The sequence below is a fragment of the Coptis chinensis genome, chromosome 8 (assembly GCF_015680905.1).
Source record: "Coptis chinensis isolate HL-2020 chromosome 8, ASM1568090v1, whole genome shotgun sequence".
Classification (NCBI taxonomy): Eukaryota; Viridiplantae; Streptophyta; class Magnoliopsida; order Ranunculales; family Ranunculaceae; genus Coptis; species Coptis chinensis.
In genome coordinates this window covers 88096346-88118563 of record NC_141463.1, presented here as the reverse complement: position 1 = coordinate 88118563, position 22218 = coordinate 88096346, and positions in this window count along the sequence as shown.

Genomic DNA, 22218 nt, shown 5'->3' with positions numbered 1-22218 from the left:
TTTTCGTTTTTCGATGAAATGTCAAAATCGTATACCCCTAATGCAAAATAATTAGCGGCCCAAGAGACCCCCTAATGTAACTAAAATCGTATGAATTTTGCCTAATTTTGAACCCTCGTTGTTCATTTGAACTATTTTTTGAACCCATCTGTATATACTTTCATCATAAGTTTTATAAATGGACACCTGTCCAACAATCATTGTTTCCGTGAGTGGGTATATAAAACCAACCGGAGAAACTACCTATTTTTTTTTCTAATCACTTTGAAAGACTGGATAGATGAAAAGTCAAGTTTCTTGAACAATCAAGGTAGATGAAATGTCAAGTATACCCTAATGTTTAGTGTATATACCTCAGATAATATATGATATATATGATCAGTAAGAACACCTATTAGAGTATGATTGATTGTTCATACTTCAACATGAGCAATGAACACTCATTGTTGGGGTATGAACAATCAATATTCATACCTCACAATAATGTATGATCAGTAAGAACACTTATTGGAGTATGAACAATCGTGTTCTTACTGATTATACATTATGTTGAGGTATGAACAATGATTGTTCATACTGTTCATACCTCAACATAATGTATGATCAGTAAGAATATTTATTGGAGTATGAACAATGATTGTTTATACCTATTTGGTGTATGAACAATGACTGTTTATACCTCAATATGAGCTATGAACACTCATTGCTCATATCTATTTAGGGTATGAACAATTAATGTTCATACCTCAATATAATGTATAATTATAAAGAACACCTATTAAAGTATAATTGATTGTTTATACCTATTGTTCATACTTTAACATGAGCTATAAACACAAGGTAGGAACAATCAATATTCATACCTCAATATAATATATGATCAGTAAGAACACATATAGGAGTATGAACAATCATGTTCTTACTGATCATATATTATGTTAAGGTATGAACAATATGAACAATTACATTATGTTGAGGTATGATCAGTAATATAATTATTCATACTGTAATTGTTCATATTGTTCATACCTTAACATAATGAATGATCAATAAGAATATTTATTGGAGTATGAACAATGATTGTTCATACCTATTTGGAGTATGAACAATCACTGTTTATATCTCAATATGAGCTATGAACACTCATTGTTCATATGAACAATTATTGTTTATATCTATTTAGGGTATGAACAATCAATGTTCATACCTCAATATAATGTATGATCAGTAAGAACACCTATTGGAGTATGAACAATTATTGTTCATATCTATTTGGTGTATGAATAATGATTGTTCATATCTCAACATGAGCTATGAACAATCATTGTTCTTACTGATCATACATTATGTGATGTATGAACACTTATTGGAGTATGAACAATCATTGTTCATACCTCAACATGAGCTATGAACACTCATTGTTTATATTGTCCATACATCAACATAATATATGATCAGTAAGAACACTTATTGGAGTATGAACAATCATTGTTCATACATATTTGGGGTATGAACACCTTAACATGAGCTATGAATACTCATTGTTCATATGAACAATCACTGTTCATATTTATTTAGGGTATGAACAATCACTGTTCACACCTCAACGTAATGTATGATTAGTAAGAACACCTATTGGAGTATGGACAATCATTGTTCATACTTATTTGGAGTATGAATAATCACTGTTCATACTAACATGAGCTATGAACAATCATTGTTCATACCTCAACATATTGCATGAGGTATGTTAACGTATTTGGGTATGAACAATCAATATTCATACATCAACATAAGGTATAAACACTTATTGTTCATAGCAAAACGACTGAAAGGGTAAAATTGGAAAATATTTATTTCAAATCCGGACTATTTGATAGTCAAATGCAGTTAATGTCATTTCATGTGCTTTGACTGGTCAAAGGATGGAAAAAGTTAGTTGACTGTGTTTGACCGTCAATTTGGGGGGAATCACTAATTTAAGTTTATAATGGAGGTAATCCTAATTGCAACTACTGGTGGGCCGATCTTAGAAGTACATACTTATTTTAAGTTAGAGTAAGTACGCTAGTAAAACTTTACTTAGACAATGAATTCATACGTAATATTTTCTGGATATGATATATTCACCATAAAGATCATCTCCATAAAATTTCAGCTCATTTGGAAACCTCTAACCTAGATAAAAATTTCAGATCTTAGAAGTACATACTTTTTAAATAAGTACGTAAGTAAAACATCACCTAGAAAATGAATTCAACTCTAATATTTTGTGGGTATTACCTACATATCATAAAGATCATCTTCACAAAAAAACTTATTTTAACTTTAAAATAAGTATGTACTTCTAAGATCTGAAATTTTTATCTATGTTAGAGGTTTCCAAATGAACTGAAATTTTATGGAGATGATCTTTATGGTGAATATATCATATCCACAAAACCTCTTCCCACGAAAACCTCTTCTAAGATCTTTATGGTGAAATCTAACGGTCCGCAAAAACCTCTTCCCACGTTCTCTACCTCTCCACCCGTTACTTCAGTATTCACCGCAGTTCTCGGCAGTTAGGTTTTTGCGGCTCTGATCCGCTGCATCCTGCCTTCTATTCACTATTCTGCATACGGCCCACTCGCCACCAATGACATCTTATGTCATGAATATGACCACTAGAGATGCCCTCTCTCGGTCCCATTGATAGTCAGCGGACATACAATGGGGCCGAGACCTAGCTTTCTCCATTCGCGGTATATCCTTATTATTTTAAGCTGTTCCATCTGTTGCGTGGCATGTGTTCCATCTTTATCGCCACATGGGAACGGCGCATGCGCATCTGAACCTGGCTTTTCGATTTTCGAGACCCCACGCGTCACATTCCCCCTGGTCCCTTTCTTGGTAATTATCCTTTTACCCCTGTATTTTCAAATCCAGCTCAAACCTCTCACTTCCCTCAAAACCCAAAACCCTTCGTTCATTTTTTTTCATTCATCACCTTTTGTCTTCTTCAACTTCTTCAACTTGTTCTCTACTGTTCCTCAATCTCGTGGATCCTTCCAGCACCGCTCGCGTTTCCCTTTTAGTTACTCCGTCGCCTTGGCTACTTTGCACTTCAAGTTTGTTCTCCACCCTCTCTCTTCCCCTCGTTTATTTGCTATACTCAATTTTTGGTACTGTTCCGCACTCTTTCCTTCTTTCATAGCTTGTACTCTCCCACATTGCTTCAAGTTACCAATCTTAGTGTCGATTGTAGCATGTCGGGATCGAAATCGGTGGATACCTCCGCCACTAGATCCGATGGATCTGAGTCCTCTACATCCAAATTTAGCCGCCACTCCACCGCGGATAGATCGGAATCTCCGGCTTCAGGCTCTGCCAGTCCGGTCGCTGTACCATCTACCTCAGGGAGGAAGGCTTCTCTTCCTCCCCACCATCATATTACTACAGACCTAATTTAGTTGCAGTTAAATAAGCATCCGAGATGATGTGGTATTAGAGCACGTGTCTGGCATCACCCATTTTCCACACTTGGTAAAACCGCAGCCATGATGTCTTGTCGCGACCGTTGGCCAGATAGCGGCCGGTTTGCGTTTTCCCTTAACTCTTCTCGACTTCGAGGTATGCAACCATTTCAACATTCCGCCATGTCAAGGCATAGGTAACTTCTGGCGTGTTATGTATGCCACTCCTAAAATCCAACTCCGTGACATAATCACTCATTATTATATGAAAAAGAGCACCAAATTCGGAAGTGGAGGATATCTGTCCTTCTGTACTCGTTCGCGGAAGAAGTCTTTTGTTCTCCACATTACAACTTCTGACAAGGTGTGGCACCACTATCCATTGTATGTGTCTGAAAGTTTTATTTCTGCGGACCTCCCTTCAGAAGTTTCTCTAAGGCACCTCAATTTCCTTAAAAGTGGTAAGTAAAACCCTTTGATCCGCAGTGCTTTTGTATAACTTTGTTCTTAATTTGTCTTTCTTTCTGAACCCAGGCTGGAAACCAGATTCGCGATCTCAACTCTATGTCGGCATCTCCTCTGAAATTTTCCAAGGGATCCGTGATCTAGGGAGTGACTAGTGTGAGGTTCTCGGCATAAACCCCGAAAAAGGCAACCCTATTTTGCTTGACCCCTCTCTAAAAAACGTAGGTAAGTACCAAGGTCCCCTATATCGTTTGCCGTCACCCAAAGAACGAAAACCAAAATCCTCTCCACCTCCCAAAAGAAAACGTAAAGCCCACAAGTCATTCGGATACACCACCAAGATTTACCACTCGCAAGTCGTCGCCCAACGAGCCACCACTCAATCCCACACTACTACTATAGATACCGCCCCCTCTTCGTATTCTACTTTAGCGGACTGGGAAGATGATTTTGCCCACCCTTCCTCTCCTATTCCTGCCCTTATCATGGCCACCAACAAACTCAAACTATGGGAAAGCGACTCAGATGGTGATGAGCCCACTGAAGTTGCGGCGAAGAGCCCCCCAGCAAAAAAGGCCAGGATCGCCCCGAACCACATGTTGACTCGATGTGGCCCTTGGCTCTAGCTCGCCCTTGGGAAGGACCCCCACTCGTCTGGCTCCCTTTCCTCTGGTGCCGTGGAAATCTGGCACCCCCAATTCAAGGCCAGAGACCGCGATATAACTACCCGCAATTCGGCCCTGGACAACCCAGCTATCGCGACGTCTTTGTTTTTCAGCTCTCATCTTCCCAGAGACCAAGCATACGACGACTCTGGCTTGTTTGCCTCTCACAGAGCATCCATCTATACCGGCTGGGAAAAGGTGTGTTTTACTTTCCTCTTTTCCCTTCTTTTCCCTTATAATCCTTTCTAACAAATATTTTTCTTCAGTTGAGTCTGGACATCGGCTATGTGGTGCGCGGACTGACCAACACCCTGGAATCTCTAGAGGTCGTAAAACAGGAGATTAACGACCCTGATGGTTGAAAAGGCAAGCATGCCAAGCTGGAGAAGGACCGGGACGATCTTCGAATCGTTGCTGTGAAGTCCCAAAAAGCTCTCTAGCAAGCTGAGGACAAGCACCGCGACTATGTAGTGGGGGTCACCTCCAAAATGGAGAGCCAAAAGGAGATAGATAAACTTGCCACTCAGGCTATTGTGGACAAGGCTGTGAAGGACGCCGCGGATAGATTCGAGAGCCTAGCTGAGAAAAAGATTGCCCGCGAACTTAAGCAACAGCTTGAAGAGCTTACTGCAGCCGGTCATCTACTTCCCATTCCGCCTATAGTCCCTGATACTCAAACTTCATCGCCATCCCCGGTTGTTCTTGAGGCTGCTACACCAGTGTTACCCCTAGGTACTCCCAATGCGGTCACCTCCCCGATTGAGGTGGATGATGATCTTACCACAGCTGCGGAAGTGGCTGAGGTTTCCTCCCAGAAGGACGCGGCCGAAGGACAGCAGTGAAGCATTGAAATTTGTACTTTTGTTCTTTTGAAGTTCACCACTCCAACATTGCACTTTTATGTATACTTATATTTTAAAGCCTGGTTTTCTGGGTATGCCCAGCAGGTCATTAACCAAAATTTATTTTGCCTTTCAATTTTTACTCCACCTCCCCCAGTTTCATAATGTGAGATCACCACTGCATTAGCCGTGCAAGCGGTCATAACGCACCTCCACTTCCAATTGCTCAACCTTAAATTTATGCACATGACATGTTTTAGAATTAATGAGGTATTAGCCCGCAATTATTTCATCCCATTGCTGTCTATGGTTAGCTGTGAAGCCTGGTGGGGGCAACTCAAGTTGCTCCCAAGTTGATTTGGACCTATAGTCCGCGAAAGGCTCATCCCCCATTGTCTTTAGTCAGCTGTGAAGCCTGGTGGTGGCAACTCAAGTTGCTCCCAAGTTGATTTGAACTTATAGTCTACAAAAGGCTCACCCCGTCTTGGGTCACCAAAGCTGGTGGGGGCAGCTCAGTTTGCCCCCAAGTTGATATGGACATATAGTCTGCGAAGGGATCATCCCCCTCCCCCGCTGTCATCTTTCCTTATTCAATACACATGATACTATTGGAAGAAATGCGTTCTTTATTTCAGGGATATAATAATCAAAGTACAAGATATCATTCCTTGGCTCACATAACTCTATTTAAAAGCAAGTCTTTTCTCCCTTAATTGAAAAACTAAACAAGGCTTCCGCTATGGAATTTTTTCAACATTCATATGTTCCATGGTTTATCTATCTTTTCCCCTGCTGAAGTATGTAACATGTAAGTTCCAGAAGTACCCTTCTCCGTCACGACATATGGTCCCTCCCAGTTGGGACCCAGTTTACCTTCATTCTCTTTCTTGGTGGCTGGTGTAACCCGTCGCAGCACCAAATCCCCAACCTTGAAAGTTTGCGGCTTCACTCGCTTATCATATTGTCTCTGCAACTTCCGATGATACTCCTCCAGCCGTATGTATGCGCTATTTCTCTTCTTTCCTCTATGAGATTCAACTAAGTGGCTAAGATCCTCTCATTCATTCCCAATTCCACAGCTCTAGTTCTTGTCGTTTTCTCTATCATCTCCACTGGTATTACTGCCTCTACCCCATATGCCATTGCGAATGGTGATTCATTTGTGGAGGTTCACGGTGTTGTGCGATAAGCCCATAGTACGTGATTCAGTTCGTCAGCCCATGCTCCTTTCCGCTCCTCCAGTTTTCTCTTGAGATTATCCATTATGATTTTATTTGACGGCTCTGCTTGTCCATTTCCTTTAGGGTTGTAGGGGGCTGAGAACCCTTACTTCACTTTGAACGCCTGAAGAAATTCTCGAACCTTTCCCCAAGTAAATTGAATTCTATTATCCACGATGATCATATGTGGCAATCTAAACCTACATATGATATTCTCCCACAAAAACTTCTTCACATTTTCTTCCTTAACTTGTTGTAATGCCACTCCTTCAACCCACTTGGTAAAATAGTCGGTAGCGGCCAACATAAATCTCCTTTTACCGCTTGCCATGGGCAGAGATCCAACTATATCCATTGCCCACATGGCGAATGGCCAAGAGCTGAACACATTATGTATCAACTGTGCAAATCTCTGGAATTTCTCACATCTCTTGGCATACTCTGTGGCATCTCTCTTCATATGTGGCCAAAAATACCCATGCGATGTCAATCTGTGTGTGGTTGTTCGCCCAGCTGAGTGACTTCCACAATCACCTTTGTGTACCTCGGCCAAAATTTCTTGAACCTGCTGCGGCCCTATGCACTTTAACATTAGTCCGCTTAAATTTCTCCTATACATATCCCCATATAGTAAGGTGTATCTTTGACTCACCTATTCCATTTTTCATCTCTCCTGTTTGTTTTCTATCTTTACTCCCATCAGAAAAGTTTTTATGGGTGTCATCCAACCTGGATCCTTCTCAGTGGTAAACCAAACACCTTCCTCCTCTGAGGTACTTGGTTTACTCAATACCCTCACTTCAATAGACCGACCCTCTGTCCCTAGCAGTACTGCAGCCACATAAGCCAATGCGTCGGCATGTCTATTCTCTCCACGGCCCAAGTGGGCAAACTTAATCTTATTGAACTTGCTTGCTTTTCTTTGTAAAACCTCCAAGTATCTCGCCATCCTTGGGCAGCGGGCCACAAACCCCCCATTCACTTGACAAATTACCAAGTTAGAATCAGAGTAAACAGACAATTCGCTCACCCCCAGATCTTGTGCCAAATCCAATCCTGCTATCACTGCTTCATATTCAGACTCATTATTAGAAGCCGCAAATCCCAGTTTCATCGATAACTTTAGCCTAGTGTTCTCAGGAGTTACCAGGATGACGCCTATTCCGTTCCCTGTATCTGTAGCGGAGCCATCCGCAAAAACTCTCCACCCGTTCCACGTATCCCAAGGATCCAAGGGATAGCGATTAGGTTCCCCTTCTTGTTCCATGACCATTTCCTCTCCCCATGTTGGGTCCTCGGCTGGGAACTCTGCCAGAAACTCTGCCATTGCTTGTGCCTTTTCTGCCATTCGGATCTAGTACTGAATCTCATAACAACTGAGCATCACCGCCTATTTTAGCATTCTGCCTGACTTCTCTGCTTTCAACGCTTGCTTGAGGGACAGAAATTTGTTATTACCACCAATGAATGAGCCTCGAAATAAGGCTTCAACTTTAAAGCAGAAAATACCAAAGCCAAAGCGTATTTCTCAATCTTGTTGTATCAGGTCTCCACGTCCAGCATGGTTTTACTCTGAAAGTAAACTAGCTTTTCTACTTTTTCAACGACTCGCACCAGGACTGAGCTTACTGCGTATTCCGAAACTCCCAAATATAACTACAGTTTCTCCCCTTGTTCCGGTCGTGACAGTAAAAGTGCCTTTCCTAAATAACGTTTCAACTCCTGGAAGGCTTCTTCACACTCGGCAGTCCATTGGAAGTTCGGCGTTTTCCTCAACAAACGATACAGCGGTCGGCATTTGTCCGATGATTTGGAAATAAACCTGTTAAGTGCTGCGACCCTCCCAATCAACATTTGCACTTCTTTCACATTTTGAGGGGACGACATTTCTATCAGTGATCTGATCTATTTGGGATTCGCCTCTATTCCACGGTGCGTGACTATGTAACCCAAGAACTTTCCAAAAGTTACCCCAAAGCTGCATTTCTCGGGATTGAGTTTTAGCTTATGCATCCGCAGTATGTGAAAAGTCTCCTGGAGACCTTCTAAGTGTTCCTCTTCTGACATGCTCTTTTCCACCATATAGTCAATGTATATCTCCATCCCCTTCCGAATCTTGCCTTCAAACATTTTTTCTCCTAATCGCTGAAATATAGCCCCAGCATTTTTTAAACCAAAGGGCATCCTGGTGTAACAGTAGGTACCACCCTCCACCACGAAGGTTGTCTTTTCCTGATCTGGGCCGAACATTGCGACCTGATTGTACCCCATGGACGCGTCCATGAAAGAAAACACTTTGAAACTTGCAATTCTGCCTACTAACTCATCTACCCGCAGCATAGGGTAACAATCTTTCGGACACTCTTTGTTCACGTCCGTAAAGTCAGCGCATATTCTGACCTTGCCGTTCTTTTTTGGAACTGCGATCACATTGGACAGCCATTCCATGAATTCTACCTCCCTTATTATCCCATCCCCCTTCAGTCGTATAACCTCTTCGCGAATCCCCTCAGCGTACTTTGGTCTCATGTTTCTCATCTTTTGTCTTACAGGCTTAGCATCTTCATTCATATGCAAGTGATGATAGGCAAACTCTGGGTCTAACCCCGTGATATCCTCAATCACCCATGCAAATATATCTGATATTCTCTGCCAAAAACTGCACTAGCTTACTTTTCCATTCCTCCGGCAAGTCAAACCCAATCGATGTAAACTTCTCCTCGTCTCCCACCCCCAAGTTCACTGCCCCAATTTCATCCAAAGTTTTCGGTCCGAGCGGAAGCTCGTACACTTCTGTCGCCACCTCCTCCTGTAATTGCTATACTGATCCTTGTTCATGTGGCGACCCCTTCCCTTTCGTTCCTCGGACCATACTCTTTACAGTTACCTGATGGATGTTCTGCACTGCCACTTGATCCCCCCTTATTTCATACATCCCCCCATTCGTGGGGAAGTGGATCACTTGGTAATATGTCAATGGAATGGCCTTCATTTCATGGACCCATCTTCTCCCTAGAATTGCATTATATTGGGAACTAGTGTCCACCACCATAAACCAAGTGAATACAGTCACCGGACCTGCTGTTACTGGTAGCACCAACTCTTCCATGGGATCTGTCATACTGCCGTTGAACCCATACAAATTGGTTTGATGAGCTTTTAACTGGTCTCTGTCGATGTTCATCTCCTCCATGACCCCTTTAAATAGCAAATCCAATTAACTGCCGCAGTCTATCAACACCCTCTTTACCAGATAGTTACCCATCGCTATAGTAATTACCAATGCATCCTCATGCAGTGAAATTACTGACTCTAAGTCTTTTGGGGTGAACATTATGTTTTCCTCATCTATCGCGGTTCCACAAACTAACCGCGGTATGCTCACCACCTCATTCACCTGTTGTAAACTCGTTTTCTTTCTTATCTTGTCTCTATATGCATTCTTTCCCAGTGTTTCTCCACTAAAGATGACATTGATAGTACCTAAAATTCTAGCCGGAGCTGGCACTCTCTCGGCTTGACGAACCTCCACGACAAACTCCCTGAGCATCCCCTTTTTAATCATTCTTTCCACTAACCACTTCAAGACATAACATTCATTAGTGGCATGATTCCTGATTTGATGATACGGGCAAAATGGTTTCCCCTCTATCTCCCCTGGTGTACTCCGCGGACCCTCATAATATTGTTGCCCCTTAATTAGAGACAAGATTTCCTCTAAAGGCCTGTTAAGAGGAGTCTGTTCTATTTCACGGTATGACTTCCTCTCTCGGATATCCCTTCTGCCTCGATCCCCCGTCCTCTCTGGACCTCGGTTCTCCCCTCTGTATGATCCTCTCTCTCTTTTTACTCTATCCTACCTTTACCTTTTCGGTCATCTCTATCGATAGCTTGCACTGCATTCCCTGACTTCTTCTGTTCCTTCGCATTCCTCTGCATTATATCCTCATATCATATGTATTTTTCTACCTTTGGGTACAGAGCATGCAAAGTAGTGATTTCGATTTTGGAAACCGACTCATGAACTCTTGTCACACCCCGAATTTCGATAAATCAGATAATATAAATGATATCCGACTCCTCGATATCCGAGATGTGACACCAACCTCAAAACCCAATCTATATCATAACCCTTAATGAATAATAATACATGCGGAAAACAAATACAATAAAATACTCAAAACAATCCACTCATCATTATGAATAATGGTGGTCAGAATAAGTTACAAACTTCTTCACTTAATAATTCGGAAAAAAAATAAATTAAACATATGTCTCCAACAAATTCCACTACATCTCTGAGGAAAAATGAAACAACATCTTATTGAAAATAAATGCTAACATCAATCACGAGCAGCCCGCCACCTTCCTTCGAACATCGCCTAACCCCCGTCGGTGATCGACTATGTTCATATAAGAACACACCCGATTAGCAAACATGCAAATCGGGTCAACATTATAAATAATGTTGGTATGAGTAGCCTTAGAAAAACCATTTAGACATACATAAAATTTCATTCTTTACATGGCAGGTAGTTCCTCACCGAGGCGCCTTAGCTTAAGGTAGTTAGTTCCTTCATAAAGGCACCTTAGCTTCTAACTATGAATAAATAACTTATGGCATCCTAGTACTTACCTTTATGCATGCTCTATCGCAGAGTGGGTCCTCTCTGCAAGAATAATTAGTTTAACCCACTCTCCTGCAAAACAATTTGTGATAATCATATTATAAATTGAAACTTAACTTGCTAACCACACCAAAGGGAAAAGTAATATATCGGAACATTTATCAAGTGTCCCTAATAATACGCGTCTCTATGTTTTACCTAGTTTTCCGGCTACCACAATCGCTACCCAACCAACGCCGAACATGTACATCTACATGCCTCCCCTTACATAATGAACCACTCCGCGGCGTAACTACCCCGAGGGATGCCGCACACCGGGTAAATCCTCACATGGAAGCAATTATGTAAGTAATGCCACTATTCGCATAAAATATTATGCATCATCGCTTATATTTTGCGAACGGAATAATCAAGCCACTATTCGGGTTTTCGAGGGCCATTCAAATTTTTCAAACGCCGGAAAGGCCAATCACATTACTTACCAAGGCCATTCAGATTAACTCAAAACGCCGGAAGGGCCAATCACATGAGTTGTGGTAGCTAGGTTCTAGGATTTTCGCTTCGTAATTTATTCGAGTGTATATATCTATGCATCTTAAGATTTCTCTATTTTCACGTGTCAATATTTACACCAGATCAACGTCAAATCTATATTAGATACTGACAAACAAGTTTATACAAGAGTCACCCACATCCTATCATCGGATGGGTCCATAAATTCCATCTATAATATTTTTGGAAAAAATCAACGGGTCAACAGTCAACCCAACAGTCACGGTCCTAACCGGTGGTCATTTCACCCGGTCCTCGCCCAAATCCATATTTAAAAGAGTTCAAACCCCTGGTCCTACGCGGCTAAGGCTAAACCGACCGGTTTTAACCCGCCCATAAACTAATCCGCCCCAACCGAAATTTCAAAACTAACTAGATCCCATGCATTCCAATTCAAATTTTAGGACCACCCACATAAACCTTTTTAAACCGCCCAAAACCAAAACTAATATGGTCCGCCCAACTTAATTAGACACAAGTCAAAACTAAACAAATACACGAGCTTAGATCGCCTCCACGATCATCCCTTCCCAAGCAGAGACATTCCTCCTTCCAGCCACCTCCAAAACCTTCACACACCCCCCATCAATAACCCCAAATTTAGGTGGGTGAAAAACCCCACGACTTTACTTCACCACTCAACCACCAATTTTCAGTTTTCGTAATCTCCCTCAAATCCCAGATCCGACCACCATTACTGTTCTTGGGAGTTTTCGAACCCCCACAAACTCTCTACCACCACCATACCTCATACCAACAACCCTCCATACAAAACAGCTCAATCACGCAAATAAATAAATACACAAACAAAATTCCTCAGGGAACACAAGACAATGGCGAAATGGCGTTTTTGGACAGAGGAGGAGGTTAGGGGCTCCCCTCCTTCACCACCACCTAATGGTGTAGGCAGTACTAACCATTCCTCGAGAGTATCAAACATGTACTCCATGGTTGATCGAACAAAAACGACATGAAAAGTAATTAAAAGGTGGTTCTTCAAGAACGAAATGTGGTCTGCATTATGCGTGTCTAGATCGCGAAAACAATCAAGAATAACCACTCACAATAAGAATAATCTTTGAAGAGAAAAGAGCGACAATGAAGGATGAACAAAACATGGTTTTAAAGTCCAGCCATCGTGTCTATATAACGGAAAAATCGAAAAAGATAAACTACTCACCTTATGTGTTAACAAAGAATGTAAAAATATCGGCGAAAAAATATGAAAGATCCAATCCCAAATAGCTCGCGAAAACTGTGTTCTTCTCCTTTGTTGGCTTGTGTGTTGTTGTGTGAGGTTTTTCCAGAAAAACAAGTTCCTACTGAAGACAACCTATATTCTCCTTAACTTCCAAATTACTAAATATTCTTATATCCTAACTATGGAAATATTATTTCTATTAAAAGGATTATATATATGTTACTTAGGTTAATAACTTGTTTCCTTTTTATTTAAAGCTTTCCAAAAATTAAAGATAAATTACCCACATTCAAAATTCAAATACTAGTTTCATTTATTAACATTATTCGAAATTACTATTTGGTATTTCACACGCTAGCACGTTGACCAGAAAAATACAGTCAAATACAAAAATATTAAATATTGTTACGCAGATAATGTAAATATAAAATAGGGGTCTTACAACTCTAGTTCCCGACCTCAAGCCGTGCTGGAAAGCTATGACCGCTGTATGTTCATCCAGATTTTCCACTCTCAGTGTCTCCTCCTTGAATCTGCACAAAAACTCCCTTAATGCTTCTGCAGACCTTTGTTTGATGTTGAACAGAGCCGCGATATCAACCACCCTTCTTTTTTGGTGTATGAGTGATCAACAAATGTGCGCTCCAGCTCTTCAAACCTTTTGATGCTCCACGAAGCCAACCTATAATACCAATCTGAGGCTCCCCCCTTAAGACTGGCGGAGAACATCATACAGCGGAGTCCATCATACTTACTCTCCTGCCATAACGGCATATGTTGCCGAAAATGGTGCAAATGATCAGTCAGGTCTCCTTTCCCATCATACCTCTCAAACCAGGGTTGGGAGAACCTCTTAGGCACTTCCGAATTCCATATCAAATCTTACAGCAGATTTTTATTGAGGCTCGCAACCTCCTTCTGCACTAGAGCTCTGGTTCGCTCTTTCTGCTACGTGGTTCATTTCCCTATCTTTCTCAATCATAGCCTGTACTACATCCAAAGTGATCCCCGCCGTTTGTTCTGCGCTCGGTGGCGGGTACTCATCATTCTCCCCCTCCATTTCACTGCCCCGAGGATCCCCCCACTCCGTTTCACCACGTGTAGTCTCCCTCTCCTTTCTCAACTCGCCATTCTCATTCTTTAGCCTCACTATCTCCTCCTGAAGAAGTCTGGTAGCATCTGTCACCACGCCTAATATTTCTTTCTCTCCTACCCCTTCCATCTCAACGCTTTCTGTTTCCTCGACCGCTTCTCTAACTGCTACTTTTTTAGGTCTTCCTACTTCTCTTTTCGCTACAGTGGTCATTTTCTTACTGTTCCCCACAGACGGCGCCAAATGTATTGTCTCTTATTACAACCTATAAGATACTAGTATTACCTCACTTCTCTTCTCTTGATCCTTTTTTTTTTTTTTTCTACCTCTTTTTCTTTATAATCTCCTCTTTTTCTCCTCTTCTCTTTTGGTTCGTTGATCTCTTCTTATCCCACGTTCTCTACCTCTCCACCCGTTATTTCGGTATTCACCGCAGTTCTCGGCAGTTAGGTTTCCGCGGCTCTAATCCGCTGCATCCTGTCTTCTATTCACTATTCTGTATACGGCCCACTCGCCACCAATGACATCTTATGTCACGAATATGACCACTACATAATACCCAAACAAGTCTACTGAAATAATTAGAAAAAGGCAAGAGAAAATCATAATCAAAGCATAACCAACATGATATTTGAAAGTGGAGAGAAAACACCCAAAACAATAGCTCTCCAGTGAATCATTGATGGATGCTTCTCGTAGATCCAACCCCCTTGTATATACCTTGCTCATGTACTCTGCAAGCCCAGCAACAACTAAGTAAGACTGAGAAGCACACTAATTGGTACGACCAGCCACTAGCAAAAAAAATACACGCTAATTCTTAGATGATTTTCGCTCGAGCAATTTCAAGCAAAATTGTTAAGACGAGTTGGATAGAGAGAGTTGGGGTTTTCAATTGTTTTCTAATTCGTGCCCTATGTACTAGGGTTTTTTTTTTTTCTAACCGCCAGCTCATCCTAAAGTCAAAGGAGGAGGTGTCCTCCCCAAATTAATGTCTATCCTATTTTTTAAGAAATCATGTTCCCTGACTAGCTCATGGTTAATTCTCAATCCATGAGGTGTCTCCACCCTTAACTTCTCGAGCATGTCTTCAGTGCGTAGGTAATTATGGGCCTTTGGATCAGTACTTTTGCCATTAAATACACACGCACCCTTGGTATGAGTGGCCGAGATGTAATGGCGCACCATACATCTCGCGCACCATAGATTTAGCCTAACTTCTCACCAAATCATGCGATTAATCTAAGAATAAGTCCAAAATATTGGAGCAGGCCCAATATACAATAGGCTAAGTGCAATATAACCTAATTTAACCGGCCCAATTTAATAGAATATGCACAGATATTTCTACCCAAGCCCACACAAAAGCCCAATTCAAACAACTATCCACATTCATATCAAAATTCATACCCAACCCCACTAAATATATAAATGTTACACCTCCATCAACCGGATTCCAATTAATAGTATAAATAATAAATTCACCCTAGATAGTAACTACACATCAACTAATTGTGTAACCACTTAACAATTTATTCGTGTCAAATACAACTACGCCAGTCCACATCAAATTAATTACAACAAGACAAGTCAAACGTGTAATTTCTTACATAAATATTGAAATAGAATGAAAATGACCAGAATACCCGTTATTAAAATCCGGGTCATTACATCAATATAGTTTTTTTTTTTTTTTTTTTTTTTTTTTTTTTTTTTTTTTTCAAAAAATCTAATTAGACTCTCTTTATAACTCGATAGGGACTCCATATCTTATGTGGCATCCAAATTATATTTCTCTTTCCAATAATAAAAAAACAAAAATAGAAGCAAAAAAATAACTAATAGCGTATCTAATTAAATAACTAACACCCGAAATAGTAACAAATAAATAACAAAAAGATTGCCTATATTTCTACAAATAAATTAAACAAAAAAAAAAGATAAAGAAAAAAAAAAAAAAAAAAAAAAAAAAAAAAACCCAATGCTCTAAAAAAAGTTGGACGCCCAAAAAATTCACCGTCGTCATTCTCAATCCCCTCACTCTCTTTCTTGTCACAAATTTTTTTTTTTTTAATCACTTTAGTTACATTAGTATTTAATGGAGAAAAAAAAATTCATATGATTATATATCTATTGACTTAAAACAAATGTTTGGATGATTATGTCAAAAAATATGATGATTTGTTTCACAAGTGCACCCAATTCATTGTTTTTTGGAAGTTAAGGTTTATTTTTCTTTATTTTCTTTCTTTCTTTGGTTGATATATTTATGGAAATACAGACAAGTTTTTTATTTACTATTTGATTTATTTGTTATTTTGGTTTTAGTCATTTAATTTGGTATGTTATTTAGTATATATTAATTTATTTCTATGTTTGCTTTTTAAGTTTTGGAAAGAGAATAGAATTTTGATGCCGTGTAAGAAATGGAGTCACAATGGAGTTATCTAGGGAGCTTGAGTAGAACTACTTTTTTTTTCACCAAGACCTGGGGAAATATTGCATATCATTTTTGATTTTCTGCCACTTTATTAGCACTATATATACCGCACTAAAACCTATCTGATCTTATTATGGCAGAGAATGCTATTAAAGAATCCAATCAATTGTGTTCTCCACAAAAGAAATTTTGATTCAAGTTTTACATATGTATCCGATCTTTACATACAGGGATAGTGGCATAAATGAGTGGGTATGTGCTATGAACAACCAATTGAGTCGCCCAGATATAGACAATGTTAATATATCATATCATTAGTTTGGCATATTAAAATGAAATTAATTTGAATACAAATTACCAATTGTACGCAACTATACATGTATATAATAGTGTAGGATATATGAATTAGGCACAGTAAGGTCTTCTCTCAAGTCTCAAAAAGTCCCATGGAGCTCTGTTTCAACAATCTCACATTTCTTATAGTGCTTGTTGCACTTTGGGGGTGTTCAACTGTTAGTGCAAACGACTATCCTTGGGATAAAACATATGTGTATTTGAGAAACGAGATTGGAAAGGATGTAACTTTGAACTATCGTTGCCAATCCAAAGACGACGATCTTGGTACACGCACACTGGCTTTCAACAAAACGTGGAGTTGGGGGTTCAAGCCAAACTATTTTGGTAGAACACTATTTTGGTGCTCGATGAAGTGGTGGGATAACAAAAACAAAGTCCAAATTGAAGGAAGCTTTGATATATACAGGGGAAAAAGAGATGACTCAATGTGTGGGAGCAACTGCACTCGGATTGCAAAACATGATGCTGTATATGCCAATGAAAAGGACAACGCCTTTCTATATATATTGTATAGATGGCCTCGATAGAAAATGATATGAGAGAACAAAATAAAGCCTTAATGGATACAAACGTGTTGATGAGTGCACCATGTGGGTAGAAAAAATGTATGTAATTTTGTTGATGTTATGGTGAACTAATTACTAGTATTCCTTGGAATATAATAAAATTTTATAGGTTTTACCTGCCTTTTTCTATCACATGATGTATAAGGGTTTGCAAGAAGCTCTCGTTTTATCACTAAACCTCGATAACAACAACTATATCCCCTGCCCCCGTTACGTCTGGAGATGTGCATATCATTGTTGTGATGTAGAAGGCCTATACAGTATGGATGCTACGTTTCATAATGATGCTAAAATGCAGTATCACTTGGAGTGCATCTCCTTTCTTTTCCTTGTTTTTCCCCTAGCTATCTTTTGTATCCCCTTTTCTTATTCTTTAATATATTTTCTCAGCCCACTTAGCAAAAAGGAAATGATATATGTATAGAGTTAAAAGTTAGGAATTAAAACAATTTCAACTCCATAATTTGTGAATGTTTAAGGACTCAATAAGAAAGATCTTGGATACACCCATAAAAACACTCTCATACTCCAATTTTAAAATAAATAAATAATTAAAATTGTTTTAGACATATTTATGTTCCTATATTGCTATTTTTTTATTAGGCGCATTCCAAGACAAAACAATTCATTTATTAGAATATATACATCGTGGGACTATTAAGGACCCAATACTAAACCCTAAATACTCTAAGTTTTTCACTTGTAATTGAAAAAGAACAAGAACGTGTTATTCTTTTATAAAAAAAATGATCTTAATTTCTTCTCCAATAACGTCTTATTTACCAACATTTCTCTCACTAATAAATATGCAAAATACCCACTTTTGATTTGAATCAACCATACAAAAGTAATGATGATGAATAACAACATAATGAGGATGAAAAAAAAATCGAAATCAAATTTTGACAAATGGGGGAAGAAGAAGATTGCAGAAGAAAAAAAAAAAAAGTGTGTGTGTTGTTGTTGTTGTGTGTTTTTTTTTGGCCTCTATTGGAAAGACTCCAAATTAATTTGGGAGATATTATTAGATTGAGGCGGTTGTTGGGGTATGACAAAAAATCTAAGACCATTAATACTCAGTAGTTGAGAATGCTCCCAGGCACCCACGTCAGCTCCTCTTTTTTCTCTCACACTGACACATCAGATTTTATCTAAAAAAATGAATTCTACGCCTTTTTTACGCCCTTTTTTTGCGATTTCAATTGTTCGATAGATAAGTAGATAAAAACCTTTCTTAAATCTTATCTCAATTCTTAAATTTTATCTCCATTCTTACTCCGTTCTTAAATCTTATCTCCAAAAAATAATTCTACGCCCTTTTTTTTGTCAATTTCAATTGTTCGTTGTTCAAAATAGCTAAAAACCTCTTTCCATACTCTACAAAACACCTCCAACTCTACAAAGAAAAATTCATCTCTTCAAACCCTCATAATAATAGAAGAGAAATCATCTTTTCCATAAAAAGCATCAACAGAGTCTCATTAAACTAAGAAATTGTTCAAGATATGCGAGCCAAGAGGATTACAGAAGTTGAGATGGACTTGACATTGGTAAAGAGTCAGGGGTATCTAAGGAGCAAACCTAAAAGTGGTACGAGACAAAATTAAGCTTCTTGCTGTTATTGGAGTTTATACTGGTTTTATGAAAAATAATGGAGAAACATTAAGGGAAGCTTAGAGACACAACTCGAGTGTTGTATTGGCGAGACTAGCTCGGTTGATTTTCAGTTGGGTAAAGCTCCTCAAGGCTCTCTGCCTACTTTTGACGCAGTCCCCAATCTGCTGTAACACAGATTGAAATCACAGCTTTCCTCGAAAAACAACTCGAATAAGAACTCCCACCTTAACCGGAAGTAGTGGGCCAACTGGTTGTGAATATATAAGTCGGAAACAACGTTACCCGCAACAAACGGATCAATCCTACACAAAGATCGATCCTTCACACTAGACAAGACTTCAACACCCTCCAAGTAATATCCCAACGCTTCCATTAACAATTTAACAAGCATATAAAGTAAATATAATAATGCAAAAGAGAACCAACCACAAGACAAGGATATATCGTGGTTCGCAATTTGCCTACGCCCACACTTTGGCGAGATCCAAGCTTTACTAGAAGTCCAGAGTAACAGTTACAAGAGCTCTCAATTCACTCACAAAGAATGAACACTCAACTCACTAAGAATTTCTCTTACAATCTCTCTTTCTTTCTTTTTGGGAAAAGTTAGGTTTTCCAAAAACTGATTTTGTTTTATACCAAAACCAAAAATCGCGATTCTTGTAGCGAGGCCCGCAAAAGACTGAAGGCTGGCGCGCTTCTATCTGGCCATGCTGGCGCCGCCTAAAGATCCGAGCGCTGGCGCTTTTTCTTTGAGCGCTGGCGCTTAAATCATCGGAATAGTGAGCCGAAGTCGCTTTTACTCGAGCGCGCGCCGCTCGACCGCGGAGAAACAGAAATTTTCTCTACATTCTCCACCTCGGTGAGGTTTTAACACATAAAACCAAGCCGAACACATCTAGCAAGAACACATCCATCCAGAACTCGCAGTCAACCGCCCCGAAGGGGCCATGCCCACAAAGGGCCACCCACAAAGAGTGTCATGCTCACCAAGAGCCACCCACAAAGAGTGTCATGCTCACAAAGAGCCACCCACAAAGAGTGTCATGCTCACCAAGAGCCACCCACAAAGAGTGTCTTGCTCACAAAGAGCTATCTTCACAGAGAGTCATGCTCACAAAGAGCAATCACGCCCACAAAGGGCCATGCCCACAAAGGGCATCAATCAACAATGCATGAGCCTCCACCATTTGTGGAGTACCCCCAACCAATGTTGAAACTCAACGCCATAGAGAACTTTCTACAACCCAAAACCCTTTTGCCCTTAGGCAATGGAACAAATTCCCAAGTACAAAACTTGTCACGAGCCTCCACCATTTTCTGCATATCCACCGACCAATCTCTGTAATGAGCATCTCTAATAGCTTCCTTGAAGCTATCTGGCTCATCATCTTCAATATTCAGTGCGTAGGCAACCGAGTCCGGTTGACCATAATGCTTCACTGGTTTATCATGTCCGTACTTCATAACTTGTTTCACACTTCTCTTTGGCTTTGATCTAGCCAAAGTTTGTCGCTTCGGTTGTTGTAACTCTACTTTTGTTGAATAGTTCTTTCACTAAGAACCTCACTCTTTTAGCATCCTCGACGCTTCTATCTCAATCACTTGAGATTGTATAGAATCACCGGTATTTCCGGCCTTCTCCGCCTGCTAAAAATAGCACCGGTCTCATCAAAGGTAACCTCACTCACGACCCGGAACTTGTGGTTCTCTAGACACCACAACCAGATCCCTTTCCTCCCTTTGCATAGCCCAAGAATATTGCTTTCTTAGCTTTAGAATCAAGTTTACTATCATTCATGTGGTAGTAAGCACTAGATCCAAACACTTTCGCAAAAGTACCATAATCACCGGTTTCCCCGTCCACACCTCATAAGGTGTTTTGCGATCTATCGCGGAACCGGGTGATCTATTATACAAGTAACACGCCATGGCCAATCGTGATCGCCTGGAACTCTTTGCCAAGATTGGCATTGGAAAGCAAACACCTAGCTTTCTTAAGCAACGCGTCGCGATTCATTCTCTCTCGCTAACCCATTCTGGCGTGGCGTGCCCCTCACATCCGATTCATGCGGCAATTCCCCTTTAGCACAAAACTCTTGGAAAGGCCTATAGGTATACTCGAAGCACCATTGTCGACCGTAGAGTCTTCACCTTCCTATCCGTAAGCGATTCTCAACCCTTGCCTTCCACTTCTTAAATGTCTCGAAAACTTCATCCTTGGACTTCAAGATATATACCCACACATACGTGTATAATCATCAATGAAAGAGACATAATACCGGTTTACCTCCCTTAGAAGCCACTCTAGAAGGTCCCCAAACATCCGTATGCACATAATCCGGATGCCTCTCGTCTTGTGCTTGCTTGTACCGAACTTGACTCTGCTTGCCGCTTGCCATATGTACAATACTCATGAGAATTCCATACTTGGTTTCTCCAAGTCTTTCAGTAGCCCTCGCTTGCACAACTCAGACAATCCCTTTTGGCTCATATGCCCAAGGCGCATATGCCACAATTTTGTGTACTCAGAATCATCACTACATGTACTCACTGCTACATCACCTATCACTGTACTACCCAACAAAGTATACAAGTTTCCATGTCTTTGACCCTTCATAATGACTAAGGAGCCACTAAGGATCTTTAGGACTCCACCATTTCCCACAAAATTGTGGCCTTTGGAATCCAAGGTACCAAGAGAAATAAGGTTCTTCTTTAACTCAGGAACGTGCCTCACATCGGTTAAAGTCCTCACTACACCATCATGCATCTTGACCCGTATAGTTCCAATCCCAACCGTCTTACAAGCAACGTCATTGCCCATCAAAACGGAACCTCCACTCAAGTTCTCATAGGTAGCAAACCACTTCCTATTTGGACACATGTGGTAGGAACACCCTAATCAAGAATCCACGATCGGGTCATGTGGTCGTCTTGTGTAGACACCGAAAAGACTTACATCATCCCTTATCAAAGCCGGAAGCAAGACTTGCTTCACTAACATCCTCATTCTCAAACTTACCACTCATCTTGTTACTTTTTTTCGGCTAGAGCAATCACATAGATAATGCCCCTTTTTTCTTTGCAATTGTAGCATCGCACATGTTTTTTAAG